Genomic DNA, 24,710 nt, shown 5'->3' with positions numbered 1-24,710 from the left:
CTGGCTCATAGTGACCCCATAGGATGGAGTACAACAACCAGGACACACTGGTGGATTCAAACTGAGGCCTTTGGGTTAAGTAGCCATAGGCTCCATATGTGTGTGTGTGTGTATACACACACACATAAGAGTGTAACCCATGTGTCTGTCAGTTTGTGATACCATGGTGGCTTGCATATTGCTACCATGCTAGAAGCTATGCCACCAGTTTTCAAATACCAGCAGGTGGACAGGTGTCAGCAGAGCTTCAAGACTAAGACAGACTAGGAGAAGAACCTGGCTGTCTACTTCTGAAATAAAATCAATCAGTGAAAATCTTGTGGATAGCAGTGAAACAATTTCTGAAATAGTGCCAAAAGATGAGCCCCTCATGTTTGAGGGTGCTAAAAACGGGACTGGGGAAGAGCTGACTTCTCAAAGTAGAGTGGATCTTAATGATGTAGATGGAGTCAAGCTTTCAGGACCTTCATTTGCTGATGAGGCATGATTCAAAATGAGAGGAAACAGCAAATGTCCACTAAAAATTGGAACATGAAATGTACAAAGTATGAATCTAGGAAAATTGGAAATGGTCACAAATGAAATGGAAGGCACAAACACTGATATCCGAGGCATTAGTGAGCTGAAATAGACTGGTACTGGTCAATTTGAAACGGACAGTCATATGGTCTACTATGCCAGGGATGACAAATTGGAGAGGAATTGTGCTGCATTTATCTTCAAAAAGAATACTTCAAGACCTATTCTGAAGTACAATGCTGTCAGTGATAGGGTATTATTTATACGCCTGCAAGGAAGACCAGTTAATACTGCTATTACTCAAATTTATGCACCAACTACTAAGGCCAAAAGTGAAGAAACTGAAGACTCTTACCAACATCTGCAGTCTGAAATTGATTAAACATCCAATCAAGGTGCAATGATAATTACTGGTGATTGGAATGCAAAATGTGAAAGTTGGAAACAAAGAAGAAAGACTGGTAGTTGGAAAATATGGCCTTGGTGATAGAAATGATGCTGGAGATCACATGATAGAATTTTACAAGACTAATAACTTCTTCACTGCCAATATATTTTTTCAACAACATAAATGTCTACTATACATGTGTACCTCACTAGATGGACTACACAGGAATCAAATCGACTACATCTGTAGAAAAAATACAATGGAAAATACTCAATATCATCAGTCAGAACAAGACCAGGCGTCGACTGGGGAACAGGCCATCAATTGCTCATGTGTGAGATCAAGCTGAAACTGAAGAAAATTAGAACAAGTCCACGAAAACCAAAGTAAAAGCTTGAGTATATCCTGTCTGAATTTAGAGACCATCTCAAAAATAGGTTTGATGTGTTGAACACTAATGACCAGACAAATTGTGGAATGACATCAAGAACATCATACAGGAAGAAAGCAAGAAGTCATTAAAGAGGAAAGAAAGAAAAAAACAAAATGGATGTCAGAAGAGACTCTGAAACTTGCTCTTCAATGTTGAGCAGCTAAAGTGAACAGAGGAAACGAAGAAGTAAAAGAGCTGAATGGAAGATTTCAAAGGGTGGCTTGAGAAGACAAAGTAAAATATTATAATGACATGTGCAAAGACCTGAAGGGAGGAACATACTCTGCATTTCTGAAGAAAAAATTCAAGCCTCAGCTGCAATATTAAAGGATTCTATGGTCAAAATACTGAATGACACAGGAAGCACCAAAAGAAGATGAAAGGACTACAGAGTCACTGTACCAAAAAGAACTGGTGGACACTCAAACATTTCAGGGGGTAACATATGATCAAGAACAGATGGTACTAAAGGAAGAAGTCCAAGCTACACTGAAGGCATTGGTGAAAAACAAGCCTCCAGGAATTGACAGAACATCAATTGAAATGTTTCAAAAAATGGGTGCAGCCCTGGAAGTGCTCACTCCTCTATGCCAAGAAATTTGGAAGACAGCTACCTGGACAACTGACTGGAAGAGATCCATATACATGCCTATTCCAAAGAAAGGTAGTCCAACAGGATTCAGAAGTTATTGAACAATATCATGAATATCACACACAAGTAAGTTTTTGCTAAAGGTTATTCCCAAGCAGTTGTTGCAGTTCACCGACAGTGAACCGCAAGAAATTCAAGCTGGATTCAGAAGATGTATAACAAGGATTTTTTGCTGATATCAGATGGATTCCAGCTGAAAACAGAGAATACCAGAAAGATGTTTACCTGTGTTTTATTGACTGTGCAAAGGTGTTCGACACCCATGGAAGCAGCAGTCAAGAAATCAAAAGACACATTGCATTGTGCAAATCTGCTGCAAAAGACCTCTTTAAAGTGTTGAAAAGCAAAGATGTCACACTGAAGACTAAAGCGGGCCTAATGTAACCCATGGTGTTTTCAGTCACCTCCTACGCCTGTGAAAGCTGGACGATAACTAAGGAAGACGGAAGAATTGATGCCTTTGAATTGTGGTGTTGGTGAGGAATACTGAATGTGCCCTGGATTGCCAAAAGAAGTAACAAATTTATCTTGGAAGAAGTACAACAAGAATGCTGCTTAGAAGCAAGAATAGAGAGACTACATCTCATATACTTTGGATATGTCATCGGGAAGGATCAGTCCCAGGAGAAGGACACCATGCTTTGTAGAGGGTCAGCAAAAGAGAGGAAGACTCTCAATGAGTTGGATTGACACCGTGGCTGCAACAATGGGCTCGAGCATAATAACGATTTTGAGGATGTCTTTTTTTTTTTAGGACTGGACAGTGTTTCCTTATGCTGTACATAGTGTAGATATGAGTAGGAACTGACTCGAGAACACCTAACAACAATACATGGAATTTTGTTTCATCTTCATAGGCTTTTCAGGAGTGAGAAATATACATATATGTAACTTGGCTTATGTATCTTTTTGATAATGTGAAAATATATGTAACAAAACATATACTATCTCAATGATTTCTACATGTAGTTTCAGTGCGCTCATTCGCACTCTCCTTTTCTAAATCACTTCGCTATCACTACATAAATGTAATGTCCTCTCAGTGTAAACAGTCCCTTCCACCCTCCCCCACAGGTAACCACTAATAATTTTTTGTTTCTATATCTTTATTTTATATAAGTGAGATAATACAGTATTTGTCCTTTTGCTGCTGACTTATTTTGCTCAGGATGATGTTTTCAAGGTGCAGCCATATTGTGGCATGCATCAGGATTTCATTTCTCTTTATGACCGAGTAATATTCCGTTATATGTATCAATATCACATTTTGTTTTTCCATTTATCTAGTGATGGCTGTTTAGACTGTTTCCTCCTTTTGGCTCTTGTGAAAAGTGCTGCAACTTGACTTTTCTTTTTTTTAAATCAAAACAGTGATTTATTTTCTTTACAACATTTATGTTTTTTAAGCAGTGTTATTAAAATGAAGAATTTTGCAACAGAAAGAGCACTAGGGTGGAAAACAAAGTAACTTGACCCCAATAAGTGTAATAATAGCTAATAGTTTTGAAGCACTTAATATTCTCCAAGCATGATGCTAAACACACTTTATGGATTATCTCATTCAATCATCACAGCAATCGTGTTGCATTAGGTGCCTGTAGAATTTAGCTAGTTTTTACAGAGAAAGAAACTCAGGTTATGAAAGAATAAATGATTTACTGAAGATTCCATAGCTAATAAATAGCAAATGAGCTACAGTTTGACACTAAAGACTATTTTTTCACGTGTGCAACACATTTCTTCATTTATTTTGGGCTTTGTAACCTAGCATGGATTAGGAAATATTCTTTTAGGACATTTCCAGCAATAGATAAATATGCCTTTAAAGAGGAAACCAGGCAAGCAGGTATAAAGCCAAAAAATAAAATGGCAACAGATAAAGAAAAATGAGGAGAGAGAAGGGCAACCAGCCTTAGAGCCAGATGAGAGGATCAGAGGGGATTCCCCTTTTCCTAAGAAAGCTGTAGAAACAGTGACTACTAGGAAAACTGAAAAGACAATGAGTCGAAAAAAATTAAAATTAAATTAGATCACAGATACAAGGATTCTCTGATCTCTTGAACTATGTCCAGCGCTGCTTGTTCCTACCTCTGTTAGTTTCTGCAAAAAGGCAAAAAGGTGACAGTCTTTGTAAAATGAGAGTAGACAACGTACTTCTGTAATCACAGGAGAAATTATACGTCCAGCACTAGTCTGAGCTGCTTTCCACACACCACTGATGCTCAGTGTAATTTTGTAATTAAATCAGATGCTTTTTTCCACTTACAAAACCATATTAAAGAAAATATAATGTATCACATTAATCATGTCATTTTACTTGAGAAATCATTAGGGGTTCTTCTGCATAATCAAAGCCACTAAATAATCTAAAAACATAAATGCTATTAAGAGAGAATAAATGGAACTCTCCCATGGGTTAACAGTTCAATTAAAATGGATATGCTTCATCAGCACCTGCGATTTGTAGGACAGGTAGATTAGGTAACATCATCTATAAGGCAGTGGAAAAAAATCAAGGTGGCAGTATCGACACAAAGGATTTAGAGATCGATTCCAAAATTTCAAATATTCAGCTTAACTTAGAGCAAGGCTTCTTTATTAACAAATTTCAGGTATAATTTTAATGATGCAAAACAATTTATTGTCTGACAGGTGTTTTTTTTTTTTTAGAAGCGTAAGATGAGGAGCCCAAAGACAGCAACCTCTCTTTGTTTCCAACCCAATGGAGAAAGTAAATATATGTTAACACGTAAAGTTTAAACTATATCATAGACATAAACAAAATTATATTTAAAATCAAGCTGGTGAATCTAACCTATGCATGGGGAAACTGTAGATGTTCCATCAAAGCACTTTCTGGCTTGTAATAGGAACATGAAGTTTTGTCAATTCTCTTCAGATGAGTTTAAGTCTACAAATAATAAATGCACTATTTTCATGGACTCTGTAAGGGAAAAGGATAGTGTTACAAAACTTTGGGGGATTGTGGGCACATTTTTGAGAGAGTCAGACAGAGAGACACATTGTTTCCAATGTGATGTGGCATTTTGAAATGTAAATATAATATTCCCAGAAAATGTTATGAGCAGTGGCAGGAGAAGCAGTGGGGACTGAGGTATTGGTGGGTTTGGAGGGTGGCTTTATGAAATGGGATTTTATCCGGTGAAAATTAGAGACAGTGGGCTGTAAGTTGAAGAGTGGCATGATCAACTTCACTTGGCAGAAGTTGATGAAAGTTGGCATGGAGGGGAGAAGGCTCGTAGTAGGGTTCCAAATCTGCTGAAGACCTGCACTCATGCTAAGAAAGAGAAACTAGAAAGGAGAGCGAGGATGACAAAGATATTTTATATGATACAGTTGATGAAGTCTAGTGAACGGATGGATGTGAGACGTGAAGGGGATCAGAGAGAGAAAAAGGAAAGACAAGTTTGATATCATCACTCACAATGCAGCACTGACAGAAGTGCGTTTGGAAGTTTGGGGTAGGAATTTTACAGAGGATAGGATGCACGCCCTTTGGATTTTTTTTTTTTTATTAACTTTTATTAAGCTTCAAGTGAACGTTTACAAATCCAATCAGTCTGTCACATATAAGTTTACATACGTCTTACTCCGTACTCCCACCTGCTCTTCTCCTATTGAGTCAGCCCTTTCAGTCTCTCCTTTCATGACAATTTTGCCAGCTTCCCTCTCTCTCTCTATCCTCCCATCTCCCCTCCAGACAAGAGCTGCCAACACACTCTCAAGTGTCCACCTGATATAATTAGCTCACTCTTCATCAGCATCTCTCTCCCACCCGCTGACCAGTCCCTTTCATGTCTGATGAGTTGTCTTCGGGGATAGTTCCTGTCCTGTGCCGACAGAAGGTCTGGGGACCATGGCCACCGGGATTCCTCCAGTCTCAGTCAGACCATTAAGTATGGTCTTTTCATGAGAATTTGGGGTCTGTATCCCACTGATCTCCTGCTCCCTCAGGGGTTCTCTGTTGTGCTCCCTGTCAGGGCAGTCATCAATTGTGGCCGGGGACCAACTAGTTCTTCTGGTCTCAGGATGATGTAGGTCTCTGGTTCATGTGGCCCTTTCTGTCTCTTGGGCTCCTAGTTGTCATGTGACCTTGGTGTTCTTCATTTTCCTTTGCTCCAGGTGGGTTGAGACCAATTGATGTATCTTAGATGGCCGCTTGTTAGCATTTAAGACCTCAGACGCCACATTTCAAAGTGGGATGCAGAATGTTTTCATAATAGAATTATTTTGCCAATTGACTTAGAAGTCCCCTCAAACCATGTTCCCCAGACCCCCTCCCCTGCTCCGCTGACCTTTGAAGCATTCATTTTATCCCGGAAACTTCTTTGCTGTTGGTCCAGTCCAAATGAGCTGACCTTCCACGTATTGAGTGTTGTCTTTCCCTTCACCCAAAGCAGTTCTTATCTACTGATTAATCAATAAAAAACCCTCTCCCTCCCTCCCTCCCTCCCCCCTTTGTAACCACAAAAGTATGTGTTCTTCTCAGTTTTTACTATTTCTCAAGATCTTATAATAGTGGTCTTATACAATATTTGTCCTTTTGCCTCTGACTAATTTCGCTCAGCATAATGCCTTCCAGGTTCCTCCATGTTATGAAATGTTTCAGAGATTCGTCACTGTTCTTTATTGATGCATAGTATTCCATTGTGTGAATATACCACAATTTATTTACCCATTCATTCGTTGATGGACACCTTGGTTGCTTCCAACTTTTTGCTATTGTAAACAGAGCTGTAATAAACATGGGTGTGCATATATCTGTTTGTGTGAAGGCTCTTGTATCTCTAGGGTATATTCTGAGGAGTGGGATTTCTGGGTTTTATGGCAGTTCTATTCCTAACTGTTTAAGATAACTCCAGATAGATTTCCAAAGTGGTTGTACCATTTTACATTCCCACCAGCAGTGTATAAGAGTTCCAATCTCTCCGTAGCCTCTCCAACATTTATTCTTTTGTCTTTTTTGGATTAATGCCAGCCTTGTTGGTGTGAGATGGAATCTCATCGTAGTTTTAATTTGCATTTCTCTAATGGCTAATGATCAAGAGCATTTTTCTCATGTATCTGTTGGCTGCCTGAATATCTTCTTTAGTGAAATGTGTGTTCATATCCTTTGCCCACTTCTTGATTGGGTTGTTTGTCTTTTTGTGGTTGAGTTTTGACAGAATCATGTAGATTTTGGAGATCAGGCGCTGGTCTGAGATGTCATAGCTGAAAATTCTTTCCCAGTCTATAGGTGGTCTTTTTACTCTTTTGGTGAAGTCTTTAGATGAGCATAGGTGTTTGATTTTTAGGAGCTCCCGGTTATCTGGTTTCTCTTCATCATTTTTGGTAATGTTTTGTATTCTGTTTATGCCTTGTATTAGGGCTCCTAGGGTTGTCCCTATTTTTTCTTCCATGATCTTTATCGTTTTAGTCTTTATGTTTAGGTCTTTGATCCACTTGGAGTTAGTTTTTGTGCATGGTGTGAGGTATGGGTCCTGTTTCATTCTTTTGCAAATGGATATCCAGTTATGCCAGCACCATTTGTTAAAAAGACTATCTTTTCCCCAATTAACTGACACTGGGCCTTTGTCAAATATAGCTGCTCATACATGGATGGATTTATATCTGGGTTCTCAATTCTGTTCCATTGGTCTATGTGCCTGTTGTTGTACCAGTACCAGGCTGTTTTGACTACTGTAGCTGTATAATAGGTTCTGAAATCAGGTAGAGTGAGGCCTCCCACTTTCTTCTTCTTTTTCAGTAATGCTTTGCTTATCCAGGGCTTCTTTCCCTTCCATATGAAATTGGTGATTTGTTTCTCTATCCCGTTAAAATATGACATTGGAATTTGGATCGGAAGTGCGTTGTATGTATAGATGGCTTTTGGTAGAATAGACATTTTTACTATGTTAAGTCTTCCTATCCATGAGCAAGGTATGTTTTTCCACTTAATATGTCCTTTTGAATTTCTTGTAGTAGAGCTTTGTAGTTTTCTTTGTATAGGTCTTTTACATCCTTGGTAAGATTTATTCCTAAGTATTTTCTCTTCTTCGGGTCTAATGTGAATGGTATTGATTTGGTTATTTCCTCTTCGGTGTTCTTTTTGTTGATGTAGAGGAATCCAAGTGATTTTTGTATGTTTATCTTATAACCTGAGACTCTGCCAAACTCTTCTCTTAGTTTCAGTAGTTTTCTGGAGGATTCCTTAGGGTTTTCTGTGTATAAGATCATGTCATTTGCAAATAGTGATAACTTTACTTCCTCCTTGCCAATCCTGACACCCTTTATTTCTTTGTCTAGCCTAATTGCCCTGGCTAGGACTTCAAGTACGATGTTGAATAAGAGCGGTGATAAAGGGCATCCTTGTCTGGTTCCCGTTCTCAAGGGAAATGCTTTCAGGTTCTCTCCATTTAGAGTGATATTGGCTGTTGGCTTTGCATATATGCCCTTTATTATGTTGAGGAATTTTCCTTCAATTCTTATTTTGGTAAGAGTTTTTATCATAAATGAGTGTTGGACTTTGTCAAATGCCTTTTCTGCATCAATTGATAAGATCATGTGGTTTTTGTCTTTTGTTTTATTTATGTGATGGATTACATTAATGGTTTTTCTGATATTAAACCAGCCTTGCATACCTGGTATAAATCCCACCTGATCATGGTGAATTATTTTTTTGATGTGTTGTTGGATTCTATTGGCTAGAATTTTGTTGAGGATTTTTGCATCTATGTTCATGAGGGATATAGGTCCCAAATTTTCTTTTTTTGTAATGGCTTTACCTGGTTTTGGTATCAGGGAGATGGTGGCCTCATAGAATGAGTTGGGTAGTATTCCGTCATTTTCTATGCTTTGAAATACCTTCAGTAGTAGTGGTGTTAACTCTTCTCTGAAAGTTTGGTAGAACTCTGCAGTGAAGCCGTCCGGGCCAGGATTTTTTTTTGTTGGAAGTTTTTTGATTACCATTTCAATCTCTTTTTTTGTTATGGGTCTATTTAGTTGTCTACTTCTGAATGTGTTAGTTTAGGTAGGTAGTGTTTTTCCAAGAATTCATCCATTTCTTCTAGGTTTTCAAATTTGTTAGAGTACAATTTTTTGTAGTAATCTGAAATGATTCTTTTAATTTCATTTGGTTCTGTTGTGATGTGGTCCTTCTCGTTTCTTATTCGGGTTATTTGTTTCCTTTCCTGTATTTCTTTCGTCAGTCTAGCCAATGGTTTATCAATTTTGTTAATTTTTTCAAAGAACCAGCTTTTGGCTTTGTTAATTCTTTCAATTGTTTTTCTGTTCTCTAATTCATTTAGTTCAGCTCTAATTTTTATTATTTGTTTTCTGCTGGTGCCTGATGGGTTCTTTTGTTGCTCACTTTCTATTTGTTCAAGTTGTAGGGACAGTTCTCTGATTTTGGCTCTTTCTTCTTTTTGTATGTGTGCATTTATCGATATAAATTGGCCTCTGAGCACTGCTTTTGCTGTGTCCCAGAGGTTTTGATAGGAAGTATTTTCATTCTCGTTGCATTCTATGAATTTCCTTATTCCCTCCTTAATGTCTTCTATAACCCAGTCTTTTCTCAGGAGGGTATTGTTCATTTTCCAAGTATTTGATTTCTTTTCCCTAGTCTTTCTGTTATTGATTTCTAGTTTTATTGCCTTGTGGTCTGAGAAGATGCTTTGTAATATTTTGATGTTTTGGACTCTGCAAAGCTTTGTTTTATGACCTAATATGTGGTCTATTCTAGAGAATGTTCCATGTGCGCTAGAAAAAAAAGTTTACTTTGCAGCAGTTGGATGGAGAGTTCTGTATAAGTCAATGAGGTCAAGTTGGTTGATTGTTGTAATTAGGTCTTCCGTGTCTCTATTGAGCTTCTCACTGGATGTCCTGTCCTTCTCCGAAAGTGGTGTGTTGAAGTCTCCTACTATAATTGTGGAGGTGTCTATCTCACTTTTCAATTCTGTTAAAATTTGATTTATGTATCTTGCGGCCCTGTCATTAGGTGCGTAAATATTTAATATGGTTATGTCTTCCTGATCAATTGTCCCTTTTATCATTATATAGTGTCCTTCTTTATCCTTTGTGATGGATTTAAGTCTAAAGTCTATTTTGTCAGAAATTAATATTGCTACTCCTCTTCTTTTTTGCTTATTATTTGCTTGATATATTTTTTTCCATCCTTTGAGTTTTAGTTTGTTTGTGTCTCTAAGTCTAAGGTGTGTCTCTTGTAGGCAGCATATAGATGGATCGTGTTTCTTTATCCAGTCCGTGACTCTCTGTCTCTTTATTGGTGCATTTAGTCCATTTACATTCAGGGTAATTATAGATAAATAAGTTTTTAGTGCTGTCATTTTGATGCCTTTTCACGTGTGCTGTTGGCAATTTCATTTTTCCTCATACTTTTTTGTGCTGAGGTGTTTTTCTTAGTAAATTGTGAGATCCTCATTTTCATAGCGTTTGACTTTATGTTAGTTGAGTCGTTACGTTTTTCTTGGCTTTTATCTTGAGTTATGGAGTTGTTATACCTTTTTGTGATTACCTTTTTATTTACCCCTATTTTTCTAAGTAAAAACCTAACATATCGTTCTATATCGCCTTGTATCACTCTCCATCTGGCAGTTCAATGCCTCCTGTATTTAGTCCCTCTTTTTGATTATTGTGATCTTTTACTTATTGACTTCCATGATTCCCTGTTATGTGTATTATTATTATTATTTTTAATTAATCTTAATTTGTTTGTTTTTTTCATTTCCCTATTTGAGTTGATATCAGGACATTCTGTTTTGTGACCTTGTATTGTGCTGGTATCTGATATTATTGGTTTTCTGACCAAACAATATCCTTTAGTATTTCTTGTAGCTTTGGTTTGGTTTTTGCAAATTCTCTAAACTTGTGTTTATCTGTAAATATCTTAATTTCGCCTTCATATTTCAGAGAGAGTTTTGCTGGATATATGATCCTTGGCTGGCAGTTTTTCTCCTTCAGTGCTCTGTATATGTCATCCCATTCCCTTCTTGCCTGCATGGTTTCTGCTGAGTAGTCTGAACTTATTCTTATTGAATCTCCCTTGAAGGAAACCTTTCTTTTCTCCCTGGCTGCTTTTAAAATTTTCTGTTTATCTTTGGATTTGGCTAGTTTGATGATAATATGTCTTGGTGTTTTTCTTTTTGGATCAATCTTAAATGGGGTTCGATGAGCATCTTGGATAGATATCCTTTCGTCTTTCATGATGTCAGGGAAGTTTTGCATCAGGAGTTCTTCAACTATTTTCTCTGTGTTTTCTGTCCCCCCTCCCTGTTCTGGGACTCCAATCACACGCAAGTTATCCTTCTTGATAGAGTCCCACATGATTCTTAGGGTTTCTTCATTTTTTTTTTATTCTTTTATCTGAATTTTTTTCAGCTATGTTGGTGTTGATTCCCTGGTCCTCCAGATGTCCCAGTCTGCATTCTAATTGCTCGAGTCTGCTCCTCTGACTTCCTATTGCGTTGTCTAATTCTGTACTTTTATTGTTAATCTTTTGGATTTCTACATGCTGTCTCTCTATGGATTCTTGCAACTTACTAATTTTTCCACTATGTTCTTGAATAATCTTTTTGAGTTCTTCAACAGTTTTATCAGTGTGTTCCTTGGCTTTTTCTGCGGTTTGCCTTATTTCATTTGTGATGTCTTGAAGCATTCTGTAAATTAGTTTTTTATATTCTGTATCTGATAATTCCAGGATTGTATCTTCATTTGGGAAAGATTTTGATTCTTTTGTTTGGGGGGTTGTAGAAGCTGTCATTGTCTGCTTCTTTATGTGGCTTGATATGGACTGCTGTCTCCGAGCCATCACTGGGAAACTAGTTTTTCCAGAAAATCCGCTAAAAAAAATGCAGTCAGATCCGTATCAGAGTTCTCCCTCTGGCTCAGGCTGTTTGGATGTTAATGAAGCCGCCTGGGGAGGGTGGGGGAGGGATCAGAGAGCTAGGAGAGTAGCACCTCAGAATATAGCCAGAGTTGCTTGTCTTGCTTGGAATGACTATTATATCTGAGATTTCCAGGGGCGCGTCGCCTATGTGTCCTGGCTATGTGTGGAGGTTGCCCCCGGGGGGTCTGGCCCACTGGAGTCACGGTCAGATCCTCCGCTGCCAGCCTGGGACGGTGCACTCCCGACTCCAAAATCAGTGGCTGCCTCCCGGGGACTCCCTGTCCAGCCTGCCACTTCGCCGCGCCGCCCCCGCGAACCGGCTAGGCTCCCCTCCAGGGTCAGCTCAGGCGAGTGGAGCAGCTCCCCGCGCCTGCGCCGTGACCGTGTGTCCCAGCTGGGATGCCACTCTCCCTGCTCCAAGACCCGTCACTGTCTCCCGGGGACTTCTCCCACTGGCTGCATCACCACACCACCTGCACGATCCGGCTGGGCCCCCTCCCGGGGTTAGTTCAGGGGGGTGGAGCAGCTCCCCTCGCCCGCACCCCACCAAAATCCCGGCGGGACGGCTCCCCAGCTGGGGCACTGCTCTCCCCACTCCAAGACCAGTCGCTGCCTCCCGGGGACTTCTCCCACTGGCTGCGTCACCACACTGCCCACGCGAACCGGCTGGGCCCCCTCCCGGGGTTAGTTCAGGGGGGTAGAGCTGCTCCCCGTGCCCGCGCCCCGCCAAAATCCAGGCGGGACGGCTCCCCGGTCGGGACGCTGCTCTCCCCGCTCCAAGACCAGTCACTGCCTCCCAGGGACTTCTCCCACTGGCTGTGTCGCCATGCCACCCGCGTGAACTGGCTGGGCCCCCTCCCGAGTTTAGTTCAGGGTAATGGAGCAGCTCCCCGTGCTTGTGCTGTGGCAGCACCCAGTCAAAATCCCGGCGGCATGATTCCCCAGCTGGGACGCTGCTCTCCCTGCTCCAAGACCAGTCACTGCCTCCCGGGGACTTTTACCACCGGCTGCGCCTCCACGCCGCCTGCGCAAACCGGCTAGGCCCACTCCCCGAATGAGTTCGGGGGCTAGGGCTAGGCCCCTTGTTTGTGCCATCTGCCCCCCTGGGCTTTGCCCCAAATCAGGCCCTGAAGGTCGCCTGACTGGTACGCTGGCTCCAGGCTCTGAAAACAATTGCTGCCTCCCCGTATTTGTTCATTCTCCATCTCTAAATCTGTGTTTGTTGTTCAGGGTTCGTAGATTGTCATGTACGTGATCAATTCACTTATTTTTCCGAGTCTTTGTTGCAAGAGGGATCCGCGTTAGCGTCCACCTATTGCGCCATCTTGGCCCCGCCTCTGGATTGTTTTAAAAAATGTTTGAAACCCACCTGGACCAAAGGAGAATGAAGAACACCAAGGCCACACGATAACTAAGAGCCCAAGAGACAGAAAGGGCCACATGAACCAGAGACCTACATCATCCTGAGACCAGAAGAACTAGTTGGTGCCCGGCCACAACCAACGACTGTCCTGACAGGGAGCACAACAGAGAACCCCTGAGGGAGCAGGAGATCAGTGGGATGCAGACCCCAAATTCTCACAAAAAGGCCATACTTAATGGTCTGACTGAGACTAGAGGAATCCCGGCGGTCATGGTCCCCAAACCTTCTGTTGGCCCAGGACAGGAACCATTCCTGAAGACAACTCATCAGACATGGAAGGGACTGGGCGGTGGGTAGGAGAGAGGCTGATGAAGAGTGAGCTACTTGTATCAGGTGGACACTTGAGACTGTGTTGGCATCGCCTGTCTAGAGGGGGGATGGGAGGGTAGAGAGGGTTGGAAGCTGGCAAAAATGTCACGAAAGGAGAGACTGGAAGGGGTGACTCACTAGGGGGAGAGCAAGTGGGAGTATGCAGTAAGGTGTATATAAACTTATATGTGACAGACTGACTTGATTTGTAAACGTTCACTTGAAGCTCAATAAAAATTAAAAAAAAAAAAAAATGTTTGAGAGGCTTGTGGGACCAAAATGTGGAAATACTCTGCAGGCAATTGAAGTTCTGCAAATAAATGACAGAAAAATTGCAGAATTATCACCACATAGATGTGAGTAGAAGACCCAGGAATGTTTGCAATCAGGGAGAAATTATATATCAGAAATAGAAGGTCTCCTTTATTATTTCAAAAACTATAAACATGTATTCTTAGGAAATCAGTTCAAATTTGCTGGTGAATTTGAATTATTATGATACATGGAATTTAAATAGTATTTTTGTTCCTAGATTAGAAAGTGGGAAATACTTTTTCCATTTTAAAACATCTAGATAATAATCCATATTTAGGTACAGATCACTGGAAGTGTTTTCCCTCAAGACCTTATCTATCAGAAGTCAGAAAAAGGAAGCAGCAACACTGTTTGCCATTTATTATATTTGTGGGGGCCAGAGTTTACACTGATTATATAGTTATCCTTGTTTGCCATTATCAAAGAAGTGAAAAAAAAAAAAAAGGATTTGACCATTAATAACTCTGGGTGAAATAAAGACCGGACTCAGAACTGACTGGAAAAAAGAGGGCAGTTTGTAGAGAAAACTTAAAGGTTAGCTCCCCAGATAGCAGTATCTTTGCTTTGGCTGTCTTCTGGTTTCAAAACAGAAAAGTAAATAGCAAAGGAGAAACGCTCTAAGCGTATATCATGTCACCTCTTAGAGATGTGTAAAAGAAAAAACAAGCTCCTATCACACCAAACGACATTTCAAAGATTTGCTTCTCTGAGGAGCTAACGGTATTGGGCTTCTATTCACATTCTGAAGCCCTTGAAGCCCCCCTCATGCTTCCACCCCCTCAGCTGCCTGTGCTTCTAAACAGTGCTTGCCCTCTGATAGGCAAATTTATTCTGACTCTGCTTCATTTCCTTAACCTTTCCAGGCCCCTACTTCTCACTTAGATTTTGACTCTTTCTCTTGAAGTTAGCCAGATCCCATTGATCGTTTGCTTGTTTTCACTTGGAGTTTAATTTAATCATCCTGGTTTAGATCAAAAGGACAAATTGATTTCCACGTGGTGTTTGGGTAAGAGAATCTATGCGATTATGCCTTTGCTCATTACAATTTCCTCTGCCTGCTCTGCTCTTCTTACTCTTCTCTCTAGGGAGCTGTCAGTAAGCCTAACAGTTTCCCCAGCATAGCCTTCCTCCACCATCAATTGTACACATGCTCCTATACAGGAAGCTGTCATCTCTCTCTTCCATGTGCTCCACACCCCTAGGCTTATGCTACTTTGCACCACTAGCCTTTTTTTCGGGGGGGAGGGAAAGGAGCTCCTTCGGGACACTAACCATCTTGGCCAGTCAGCATCCTTCCTGCTTTATACCTACCAGAATCCATAACACTCAGTCATACACAGCTGCAAACAGTCTATATATTCTAGTTACATTACAGGATGTAAACACTGTATCCTCAGCTATATTGATTTCGGTTATTTTATGTCTATATTGCTAATACTACAGGAGATGTTGTTCTAAAAATCCCACAAATAAGAAACAGGGAGAAGGTATCCAATCCTCTGAGGTAGGGAGAGTGAACAATGAGACAAACATAAAAGAAAGAAAATTTATAAGGCAGTGTAACAGTTGTGCAGGGTTGGGGATATTTTTATGGTGGGCGTAGTATGTGGGTGGTGAAAATGATTAATATACTCAGCTCCTAATCCAAAGGTTGGTGGTTCGAGTTCACCTAGACGTGCCTCAGAAAAAAGGCCTGGCAACCTTCTTCCGAAAAAATCAGCCATCGAAAACCCAATGGAACAGACTTCTGCTCTGATGCACGTGGAATCGCTATGAGTCAAAGTCGACTTGCTAGCAATTGTTTTCTTTTTTTCTTTAGCATGGTGGGCAGGTAGACACTCACTCAAGGAGATATTCTTCGCACTTTTTCAAAGCCATTTTTGCATAGCCGATCTCAATAAGTGAGAAAGCAACTGGTACTGGTATCCTTAATCTCACCACAAAAGCCAGTAAATCTGCCGATCAGAAAAATAGGCTCCATGTCCACATTGTACCATGTTCTAGAGGTCTAATTTTCAGTGACAATTTGTGGCATTTGTGAAGTAATTTTGATTTGTAGTCCATTTGTTAACCAACTATGTTTAGCTACAAACTTATGCATGTATTTAATTATTAAGAATTATTTAATATTTGGATTTGCTTTTTATATTGTCACATAAAGGTGTGTACATATCTCAGAATTTATCAGTTTCATTTAAAAACTAGGAGATCATGTCCTAGTTCGTTGCCAAGGATCATATCCACTAATGCTACTTTCACTTCTTCATTTCGATAAGTTTGATTCCGCTTCTCTATTCCCATCTACTTCTCCACGTATGTCAAAAGGAGCTATGGTTCATTCAGTTTCAGATCATCCTTATTCAAATGATGTGTTAGATTTTTTTAGATAAATAATAACATTTCCATTTGTATTCATTAACAATAAGTAATTAGGATGCACCACATGAAATGTTGGCTTTTTTGAAGGAAAAGTAACATAAGTTGAGAAGAAGCACATTTATTTAATCAAAATATGCTCCATTATGTTCAATTATCTTGTGCCAACAGGATGCTAAATTACATATTCCTCTTTTAAAAAATTCTTCAAGGTAGGAGAGGGTAGGAAAAATAAGGAATCCAAGGTCTAGAAGGGAGAGTGTTAACATGGGGTGTGGTTGTTAACCAAGGTCATTATACGATATATGTACTAACTGTTTAATGGGAAGCTAGCTTGCCCTGTAAATTCTCATATAAAGTACAATAAAAAAAAAAAATTCTACAAGTTTTGAGATGGTAAATTGCTAAAATGTTTCAACCACACTTTCTTGCCACCACTCCTTTGTCAGTTTGTGGTACTGTGGTAGTTTGCCTGTTGACGTGATGCTGGAAACTATGCCACCAGAATTTCAAATATCAGCACAGTTATACATGGTTGTTAGGGCTCATTGGAGCTTCCAGATTGACACAGACTAGTAAGAAGGACCTGGAAATCTACCTCTGAAAAAATTGGCCAGTGAAAATCTTATGACTAGCAGATGAACGTTGTCTGACATAGTGCTGAAAGATGAACCCCTCAGGTTGGAAGGCACTCAACATACAACTGGGGATGAGCTGTCTCTTCAAAGTAGTCAACCTTAATGACATGAATGGTGTAAAGCTTTCAAGACCCTCATTTGCTGATGTGGTATGACTCATAATGAGAAGAAACTGCTGCAAACATCCACTATTAACTGGAATGTGGAATGTAAAAACTATGAATCTAGGAAAACTGGAAGTCATGTAGACTGCATCTCAAGAATAGATTTGACACATTGAACACTAACGATGAAAGACCAGATAAGTTGTAAAATGACATCAAGGACATCATATATAAAGAAAGCTAACAGTCATTAAAAAGACAGGAAAGAAAGAAAAGACCAAAATGAATGTCAGAAGAGACTCTGAAACTTGCTCTTCAAGATAGAATAGCTAAAACAAAAGGAAAAAATGATGAAGTAAAAGAACTGAACAGAAGATTTCAAAGGGAGGCTCAAGGAGACAAAGTATTATAATAACATGTGCAAAGACCTGATTCAGAAAACCAAAACGGAAGAACACACTCAGCATTTCACAACCAGAAAGAACTAAAGAAAAAAATTCAAGCCTCAAGTTGCAATATTGGAGGATTCTACACAGAAAATTAAATGGCTCAGGCCATGAAGCATTAAAATAAGATGGAAAAAATACACTGAGACATTGTACCAAAAAGAATCAGTTGGTTATCTGGCCTTAGAAACCAAAATACTCTCTTCCAAGTTCAGAGCCTGGCAAAAGAGTAGGTAAGACATGTCGTCTTACTCCTAAGTGATTTAAACAGTTTTTTTTTTTTTTTCTTCAAATGATTTAAAGCTAAAAAAAAAAAAAAAAATCAATGTGTAGGTAGTTTGTTCGAATTCATCTATATGTGCCTCATAGTTAATAGGAGTTTTTCCTCTATTTACATAGGGATTGGTAGGTCTTCTTCTCCTCCTCCTCCTTCTTCTTTTTTTTTTTTTGGAATGTGCTTTTATTAAAAACTTTTGAAATTAAGATAGGTTGAATGATACATTCCTATTCTGGTAACTGTCCTTGGATCCTGTCACTTGTACTAGCCATTCCCTCATCATCTACAGGGTTAAGAGACTTATTTTTCCTTTATGTTTTATTTTTCCTCTCTTAGTGCTTGAATTTACTGCAAATAGTTATTTTAAGCAATTTTTTTCTTTATTGTTTCCCCTCATTAAACTTTGAGACACACGTGTGTAGAAACTGTGTCAAGCTTATATCTTTAGTCACAGAATGAGCAGAACAGATAAACACAGTGTACATGTGCAGACATGCCACTCTTATATCTGATTTAAAGAAAACAAATTACTTATGCAGATGCCTCATGACAGTCTGCAGTGAACAGGAAAGTTTCTAGATAACTGGACTTCAAGGGAAAAGAAAAGTAAATAATTTCCTATTTTTATATGATGGCTTTTTAATTTTAAAGCTGATTTTCTCCATGAGTCATTCATTTAAGTTGTGAGTTTTATCTATATAAGTTGATTTTATATACGTAGATTCAATGAAAAAAGAGCGGGACTGTTAAGATTAACTTATTATTAATTTAGCAACACCCCAAACAAGCAAAATATGTAATGTTGTTGTTGTTGTTGCTAAGTGCCGTTGAGTGAATTCTGACTCATAGCTACCCTACAAGACAGAGTAAAACTGCCTCATAGGGTTTCCAACCTTTCAGTTAGCAGCTGAGCTCTTAACCACTGAGCCACCAGGGCTCCAAATATGTAATAGACATACTAAAATTACACTCAGAGCTGATAAATAATTAATGTATTACTATTAATATTGCTGATTGAATAAAAGATGAATGCATACTACCACTGTTAATAGCCTTGGCTAATCCTACTCAACTTGGCTGCATGTTTGGGTAAATGAATTATCTTTTATAATTACCTGTATATTTTTCTCCTGAGATTATCTTAATCAATGGCTACCATGACACCAATGTGGAATCATAAATTTATTGAGGACAAGGTAGCAAAGTAATACTCTTTTTCAAATACTTTTGCCAAATGACAAAAAAGGAGACTAAATAAGTAAAGGAAAAACAGAGGCTAAAAATATACAAACCATATTTGCCTCAAACCAAATTAATAAATCCATATTTTCTGATATTATTTATGCTTTTTTTTTTTCACTATTAAGCCTGATTATCCTCAAGTTTACCATGCAAAAACTGCTTTGGGACACCAAGTTTGTTTTGAACACCAGGGAGATTTACAGTCAGAAGTCTCATGAGGATTCTAAACTGAAATTTTAGTTTCCTCTAGTTGCCGTCTTGGACTTAATTATTTCACAATATTTGGTTGAACCTTTTATATATTCCCCCCCACTAGTGTAAGGGTCAGACCACAGTTCTCTTCCGGTGTGGATTTAAAAAGAGTTAAGACACAACTTGCAGCCCTTTCTGTCAGAATCTAGCTATCCCTTCTCTGGGTTGGTGAGCACATCTTTCAGGACCTCAGAGCGTAGTGTTGGCTTAACCTAATACTGTTTCATCTCAACAACCAGCCTAGGTAGCCGACAAACTATTCAACCAGGATGTTGCGTCCATTTCCAGTGTTTTTTCAAAAATCCTATGTTGTTTTTTCTCTCTTTATATGACAAACTGAGGAAGTTCTCTTTTTATCCTAGGGCAAACTTTCTAGAAATGGGGAGGATTTCTGGTGAGAATAATTGATCCCTTTTTAAAGAGCAAAGTCCCTTTTTATTTCACTCATGTCTTTGTGCCAAGTATTCAAGGCCTACTTTTGCTGAAAATAAGCGTAGAATAAAAGTAACATGATACATCAAACTCATAAGATTTGTGGAAATGAGCTGTTAAAAAGTCTGTATGTGTTACGAAAGTGTTCCCCAGAATAATTCTAATATTTGAAAGATACTGCTATTTTACTTCTCATTTTTACTTTCAGCTATTGCAACGGGACAGAAAAAGAGCAGGAAAGGGAGTGACAAAGGGAGGAAAAAAAAAAAAAAAATCCTCAGCAAAATCAAGCACTTGGAAGGCTGTTACCTTCATATATTATAGGGCGAAAAACAATTGAACAATGTGTTCAAAAGCCTCTTTAAAATTCAAGTCTTTGACAAAGCAATTTCACCTTCATGAAATAATGTGTGTGTGTGTGTTTGCAATGTTGTTAGTTGTCATCGATTCGATACCAACTCATTCCAACCCCATGTGTAAGACTAGAACTGCTCCATAGGTTTTTCAACGCTGCCACCTTTCAAAAGCAGATTGCCAGGCCTGTCTTCCGCAATGCCTCTGGGTAGGTTCAAACCACCAACCTTTTGGCTAGTAATCAAATGCTTAAATGATTGTGGCACGCCCCCCACCCCACGAAATACATACATAAATGTTTAACTTTAATGAAATAAATGTATAAATACACTTACTGATATGTAAATCCACTCAAAATGTATTGAAGACAAGCATACATGGCAAATGTATCTACAAGCCCAGTTTTGTTGGCTATTAGAACCTAAAATAGACAAAGAAGGACCTCCGCCTAGAACCACGTCCAAAATTTGGACTTCCAGTCTCCCGAACTATAAGAAAAAATTTCTGTTCTTTAAAGCCACCCATTTGTGGTATTTATATAGGGTACCCACCCCCCCCAAAAAAAAAAAAAAACCCGTTGCGTTGAATCTGACTCACAGCGGCCCTATAGGACCCTATAGGACAGAGTAGAACTGCCCTAATAGAGTTTTCAAGGAACACCTGGTGCATTTGAACTGCCGACATTTGGGTCAGCAGCCATAGCTCTTAACCACTACAACACCAGGGTTTCCTTATATATGGTAGCTAGGGCAAATACATTTTGTGACTTTGTTAAAAACAAGTTGAGCATAATTATGTGGGTCTATTGCTGGTTTCTTTATTCTCTTCCCTTTATCTATGTCTTTATCCCTTCTCCATTATCACACTGTGGTGGTTACTGTAGCTAATGCGGGATAGACAGAATTCTCTCATTTTGTCTTTTTCAAAATTGTTTTAGCTGTTCTATGTAGCTGTTCATATTAATTTTATAATAAGCTTGTTTATGTTTAAAAACATAAAAAAAAACCTTGCTTGGTTTTTGATAGAAATATCTCTTAACATATAGCTCAATTTGGAGAGAACACCTTAACTAGGTTGGGTCCTCCAATCTATGAAGACTGTGTGCCTTTCCATTTATTTAGAGATTTTTTTTTCTTTCGTCAGCATTTTGTAATTTCAGTATGTAAATATTGTACATGTTTGTCAAGTTTATATCTAAGTGTTTCATTTCCTTAAAGCAATTGCAAATCGTGTTGCATTTTTAGTTTTGGTTCCCACATGTTGAAGTATATAGATATCTGATGTTTGTGTGTGAGTTAATCTTATGTGCCACAATCCTGCTGACATCTCTTATTAGTTCTAGAAGGATTATTATAATTATTATTTTAATATATTCCTTGAGATTTTCTATGTAGACAATCATGTTAGGTACAAATAGGGACAATTTTATTTCCTCTCTTCTAGTCTATACGCCTTTTTCTTTTCTTAATACAGTAACTAGAATTTCCAGTGCTAAGTTAAATAAACATGGTGAGAGTACACTTCTTTTCCAAGTTCTCCATCTTAGAGGGAAAGAATTAAATATTTTCATATTAAATATAATGTTAGTTCTACATTTCTTCTAGATGCTCTTCATCAAGTTGAAGTAGGTACCCTCTATTCAGAACTTACAAAGAGCTTTTTCATGAATAGGTGATAGATTTGGCAAACAGTTTTTTCTACATCAATCTGTATGGTGGTATGTGTTTGTCTTCTTAATCTGTGTTGGATTATATTTTGACTGAGTTTTTTAAATGTTTACCCATCCGTACATACCTGAAATAAATCCCATTTAGTTAGGTATATAATAATGTTTATACATTATTAGATTTGTTGAGGATTTTGTGTCAAATATTCAAAGAGATATTGGTGTGTAGGTTTTTTGTTTGTTTTTTTGCTTGTATATTAGTTTTTGTTACTGTTTTTTACTGTCTAGTTTTGGGATCAGGGAATTACATGCCTCATAAAATAAATCGAGAAGTGTTTATTTCACTTCGATTCTTTGGAAAAGTTTCTTTCAAAAAGATGCTGATTCTTTACATTCTAAATAGAATTTTCCACTTAAGTCAACTGAGCCTGGAGATGACTTTTTTTCTGGAAGTTGAAAGAATTTATCAATAAATTCAGTTTCTGTAAAGGTTTTAGTATTATTCAGATTATCTACTTCATCTTGGTTAGTTTTGATAATTTGTGATTCTTGAGGAATTGGTCTGTTTCTTTTAAGATCGGAAACCCTATGGAGCAGTTCTACTCTGTCCTATAGGGTCGCTATGAGTCGGAATCGACTCGGTGGCAATGGGTTTTTAATGGGTTAATTTAGCAGCATAGATTTATTTGTAATATACTCTTATTATCCTTATAATGGCTGCACAAGCTATAGTGATACTCCTTGCTAACTCCTGAAACTGGTGATTTGGGTCTTCCCACTTTTTTTTTTTTAATCTTTGTTAGCTAGATTTAACAATTTCATTGTTTTTTTTTTAAAGAACCAGCTTTTTTGTATCATTAATTTCTGTATTGATTTCCTTTTTTCAGTTTCATTGATTACGGTATTATCTTTATTACTCCTTCTTTCTCTTTGCTTGGTGAAAATAAACACCAAATAAAATAATTCTTCCTTTTCAAATTACTGATGTAGGAACTTAGATCATTAATTTGACACTTTTTTTTTTCTAATGTAAGCATTTAGACCTACAAATTCCTATAAATTTCCTTCTCAGAGCTGACTTAGCTGCAGTTCACATATTTTGAAATGTATTTTCATTTTCATTAAATTCCATGTTTTTTTTTTTAAGTTGCCATACAGTCGAATCCAACCCAGGGTGACCCTATCTGTGAAAGAGAACTGTGTTCCATAGAGTACATGTATTTTTTAAACTGTTAAAATTAAAAATTTTTTAATTCAAAATTTTTTACTTTTCTCTTGAGTCTTCCCGTTTGACCTATTGATTATATGTAGACACATATGTTTTAATTTCCTAGCGTTTTGTGATTTTCTTCTTTTTTCTTGTTTTTGATTTCTAGTTTGATTTCATTATGGTCAGAGAACATATTCTACATGATTTCAATTATTTTAAATTCATAAGTCTTGGAAAACGATCCATCGATAGTTTTTTTTTTTTTTTAAGTGCATTTTGGCATTGTGTTAGGGTGGCTTCTCTAGAGAAGCAAAATCAGCAAAGCTTATAGACATATATATATAGAGAGAAAGAGATTTATATCAGGGAAATTGCTCACACAATTGTAAAGCTTGGAAGGTCCCAAGCCTGTGGGTCAGGATCGAGGCTTCTCCTGATTCACATAGCTGGCGAACCCAAGATTGGCAGGTCAGACAGCAGGGCTTTTGCTCACAGCCTGTGAAAATCAACAAATCACAAGATCAGCAGGCAAAAGATCAGGTAACCTGCTAGCTCAAGTCCCAGGAACCGGAGGACAAATGAACAGGAGTGACCTGCAGGATCTAGAGCAAGAAAAAGCCCACCAGCCTTGCCAGAAAGTCCACTTATATTCAATGCAGGCCACAAGCCCAAGAAAACGTCCTTTCAACTGATTACCTACTCACAGCAGATTCCATCATGGAGGTGATCACATAATATTAAATCTCCTCATGGAAGTGATCACATTATCATAGGACTGCCAAACTACATCATAACTGCCAAACCACTGATAATCGTGGCCCAGCCAAGATGACACACAATCTTAGTGATTGCAGATATTATTTGGTGGAGATTTATAAAAATATCAATAAGAAGCTCTCATTTAATTGTTTTTCTATCTTCTTTTTCTCTTTTATAATTTTTATTGTGCTTTAAGTGAAAGTTTACAAATCAAGTCAGTCTCTCACACAAAAACCCATATACACCTTGCTACACACTCCCTATTACTCTCCCCCTAATAAGACAGCCTACTCTCTCCCTCCACTCTCTCTTTTTGTGTCCATTTCGTCAGCTTCTAACCCCCTCCACCCTCTCATCTCCCCTCCAGGCAGGAGATGCCATCATAGTCTCAAGTGTCCACCTGATCCAAGAAGCTCACTCCTCACCAGCATCCGTCTCCAACCCATTGTCCAGTCCAATCCATGTCTGAAGAGTTGGCTTTGGGAATGGTTCCTGTTCTGGGCCAACAGAAGGTCGGGGGGCCGTGACTACCAGGGCCCTTCTAGTCTCAGTCAGACCATTAAGTCTGGTCTTTTTATGAGAATTTGGGGTCTGCATCCCACTGCCCTCCTGCTCCCTCAGGGATTCTCTGTTGTGTTCCCTGTCAGGGCAGTCATCGGTTGTAGCCGGGCACCATCTAGTTCTTCTGGTCTCAGGATGATGTAGTCTCTGGTTTATGTGGCCCTTTCTGTCTCTTGGGCTCGTAATCGCCTTCTGTCCTTGGTGTTCTTCATTCTCATTTGATCCAGGTGGGTTGAGACCAATTGATGCATCTTAGATGACTGACTGCTAGCGCTTAAGACCCCAGATGCCACTCTTCAAAGTGGGATGCAGAATGTTTTCTTGATAGATTTTATTATGCCAATTGACTTAGATGTCCCCTGAAACCGTGGTCCCCAGACCCCTGCCCCTGCTACACTGGCCTTCAAAGCATTCAGTTTATTCAGGAAACTTCTTTGCTTTTGGTTTAGT

The sequence above is a fragment of the Loxodonta africana genome, chromosome 15, assembly GCF_030014295.1.
Source record: "Loxodonta africana isolate mLoxAfr1 chromosome 15, mLoxAfr1.hap2, whole genome shotgun sequence".
Taxonomy (NCBI): Eukaryota; Metazoa; Chordata; class Mammalia; order Proboscidea; family Elephantidae; genus Loxodonta; species Loxodonta africana.
This window is presented reverse-complemented; position numbering follows the sequence as displayed.